Source organism: Rattus norvegicus, chromosome 2 (assembly GCF_036323735.1).
Source record: "Rattus norvegicus strain BN/NHsdMcwi chromosome 2, GRCr8, whole genome shotgun sequence".
NCBI lineage: Eukaryota > Metazoa > Chordata > Mammalia > Rodentia > Muridae > Rattus > Rattus norvegicus.
This window is the reverse complement of record NC_086020.1, coordinates 76,717,769-76,721,657: the sequence shown is the minus strand read 5'-3', so window position 1 is coordinate 76,721,657 and position 3,889 is coordinate 76,717,769.

The following is a 3,889-nucleotide window of genomic DNA, read 5'->3' as shown; positions in this document are numbered from 1 at the left end:
TTGTCTAGTCCCTGATTTTAGTGGGATTGCTTCAAGTTTCTCTCCATTTAGTTTAATGTTAGCAACTGGTTTGCTGTATATGGCTTTTACTATGTTTAGGTATGGGCCTTGAATTCCTATTCTTTCCAGGACTTTTATCATGAAGGGGTGTTGAATTTTGTCAAATGCTTTCTCAGCATCTAATGAAATGATCATGTGGTTCTGTTCTTTCAGTTTGTTTATATAATGGATTACGTTGATGGTTTTCCGTATATTAAACCATACCTGCATATCTGGGATGAAGCCTACTTGATCATGGAGGATGATTTTTTTGATGTGCTCTTGAATTCGGTTTGCCAGAATTTTATTGAGTAGTTTTGTGTCGATATTCATAAGGGAAATTGGTCTGAAGTTCTCTTTCTTTGTTGTGTCTTTGTGTGGTTTAGGTATAAGAGTAATTGTGGCTTCGTAGAAGGAATTCGGTAGGGCTCCATCTGTTTCAATTTTGTGGAATAGTTTGGATAATATTGGTATGAGGTTTCTATGAAGGTTTGATAGAATTCTGCACTAAACCCGTCTGGACCTGGGCTCTTTTTGGTTGGGAGACCTTTAATGACTGCATCTATTTCCTTAGGAGTTATGGGGTTGTTTAACTGGTTTATCTGTTCCTGATTTAACTTCAATACCTGGTATCTGTCAAGGAAATTGTCCATTTCCTGAAGATTTTCAAGTTTTGTTGAATATAGGTTTTTATAGTAAGATCTGATGATTTTTTGAATTTCCTCTGAATCTGTAGTTATGTCTCCCTTTTCATTTCTGATTTTGTTAATTTGGACGCACTCTCTGTGTCTTCTCGTTAATCTGGCTAAGGGTTTATCTATCTTGTTGATTTTCTCAAAGAACCAACTTTTGGTTCTGTTGATTCCCTCTATGGTCCTTTTTGTTTCTACTTGGTTGATTTCTGCTCTGAGTTTGATTATTTCCTGCCTTCTACTCCTCCTGGGTGTATTTGCTTCTTTTTGTTCTAGAGCTTTTAGGTGTGCTGTCAAGCTGCTGACATATGCTCTTTCCTGTTTCTTTCTGCAGGCACTCAGCGCTATGAGTTTTCCTCTTAGCACAGCTTTCATTGTGTCCCATAAGTTTGGGTATGTTGTACCTTCATTTTCATTAAATTCTAAAAAGTTTTTAATTTCTTTCTTTATTTCTTCCTTGACCAGGTTATCATTGAGTAGAGCATTGTTCAATTTCCACGTATATGTGGGCATTCTTCCCTTATTGTTATTGAAGACCAGTTTTAGGCCGTGGTGGTCCGATAGCACGCATGGGATTATTTCTATCTTTCTGTACCTGTTGAGGCCCGTTTTTTGACCAATTATATGGTCAATTTTGGAGAAAGTACCATGAGGAGCTGAGAAGAAGTTATATCCTTTTGCTTTAGGATAGAATGTTCAATAAATATCCGTTAAGTCCATTTGGCTCATGACTTCTCTTAGTCTGTTGACATCACTGTTTAATTTCTGTTTCCATGATCTGTCCATTGATGAGAGTGGGGTGTTGAAATCTCCCACTATTATTGTGTGAGGTGCAATGTGTGTTTTGAGCTTTAGTAAGGTTTCTTTTACGTATGTAGGTGCCCTTGTATTTGGGCCATAGATATTTAGGATTGAGAGTTCATCTTGGTGGATTTTTCCTTTGATGAATATGAAGTGTCCTTCCTTATCTTTTTTGATGACTTTTAGTTGGAAATTGATTTTATTTGATATTAGAATGGCTACTCCAGCTTGCTTCTTCTGACCATTTGCTTGGAAAGTTGCTTTCCAGCCTTTCACTCTGAGGTAGTATCTGTCTTTGTCTCTGAGGTGTGTTTCCTGTAGGCAGCAGAATGAAGGGTCCTCGTTGCGTATCCAGTTTGTTAATCTATGTCTTTTTATTGGGGAGTTGAGGCCATTGATATTGAGAGATATTAAGGAATAGTGATTATTGCTTCCCGTTATATTCATATTTGGATGTGAGGTTATGTTTGTGTGATTTCATTCTCTTTGTTTTGTTGCCAAGACGATTAGTTTCTTGCTTCTTCTAGGGTATAGCTTGCCTCCTTATGTTGGGCTTTACCATTTATTATCCTTTGTTGTGCTGGATTTGTAGAAAGATATTGTGTAAATTTGGTTTTGTCATGGAATATCTTGGTTTCTCCATCAATGTTAATTGAGAGTTTTGCTGGATACAGTAACCTAGGCTGGCATTTGTGTTCTCTTAGGGTCTGTATGACATCAGTCCAGGATCTTCTGGCCTTCATAGTTTCTGGCGAGAAGTCTGGTGTGATTCTGATAGGTCTGCCTTTATATGTTATTTGACCTTTTTCCCTTACTGCTTTTAATATTCTTTCTTTATTTTGTGTGTTTGGTGTTTTGACAATTATGTGACGGGAGGTGTTTCTTTTCTGGTCCAATCTATTTGGAGTTCTGTAGGCTTCTTGTATGTCTATGGGTATCTCTTTTTTTTAGGTTAGGGAAGTTTTCTTCTATGATTTTGTTGAAGATATTTACTGGTCCTTTGAGCTGGGAGTCTTCACTCTCTTCTATACCTATTATCCTTAGGTTTGATCTTCTCATTGAGTCCTGGATTTCCTGTATGTTTTGGACCAGTAGCTTTTTCCGCTTTACATTATCTTTGACAGTTGAGTCAATGATTTCTATGGAATCTTCTGCTCCTTAGATTCTCTCTTCCATCTCTTGTATTCTGTTAGTGAAGCTTGTATCTACAGCTCCTTGTCTCTTCTTTTGGTTTTCTATATCCAGGGTTGTTTCCATGTGTTCTTTCTTGATTGCTTCTATATCCATTTTTAATTCCTTCAACTGTTTGATTGTGTTTTCCTGGAATTCTTTCAGGGATTTATGTGTCTCCTCTCTATGGGCTTCTAATTGTTTATTTATGTTTTCCTGGAATTCTTTCAGGGATTTTTGTGTCTCCTCTCTATGGGCTTCTACTTGTTTATTTATGTTTTCCTGGAATTCTTTCAGGCATTTTTGCGATTCTCTCTGTAGGCTTCTACTTTTTCTCTAAGGGAGTTCTTCACGTCTTTCTTGAAGTCCTCCAGCATCATGATCAAAAATGATTTTGAAACTAGATCTTGTTTTTCTGGTATGTTTGGATATTCCATGTTTGTTTTGATGGGAGAATTGGGCTCCGATGGTGCCATGTAGTCTTGGTTTCTGTTGCTTGGGTTCCTGCGCTTGCCTCTCGCCATCAGATTATCTCTAGTGTTACTTTGTTCTGCTATTTCTGACAGTGGCTAGACTGTCCTATAAGCCTGTGTGTCAGGAGTGCTGTAGACCTGTTTTCCTCTCTTTCTGTCAGTTATGGGGACAGAGTGTTCTGCTTTCTGGCGTGTAGTTTTTCCTCTCTACAGGTCTTCAGCTGTTCCTGTGGGCCTGTGTCTTGAGTTCACCAGGCAGCTTTCTTGCAGCAGAAAATTTGGTCTTACCTGTGGTCCTGAGGCTCAAGTTCGCTCATGGGGTGCTGCCCACGGGCTCTCTGCAGTGGCAGCAACCAGGAAGACCTGTGCCGCCCCTTCCGGGAGCTTCAGTGCACCAGGGTTCCAGATGGTCTTTGGCTTTTTCCTCTGGCGTCCGAGATGTGTGTGCAGAGAGCAGTCTCTTCTGGTTTCCCAGGCTTGTCTGCCTCTCTGAAGGTTTAGCTCTCCCTCCCAGGGGATTTGGGTGCAGAGAACTGTTTATCCGGTCTGTTTCCTTCAGGTTCCAGTGGTGTCTCAGGCAGGGGTCCTGCCGCTCCTGGGCCCTCCCCCACGGGAGCCCAGAGGCCTTATACAGTTTCCTCTTGGGCCAGGGATGTGGGCAGGGGTGAGCAGTGTTGGTGGTCTCTTCCGCTCTGCAGCCTCAGGAGTGCCCAG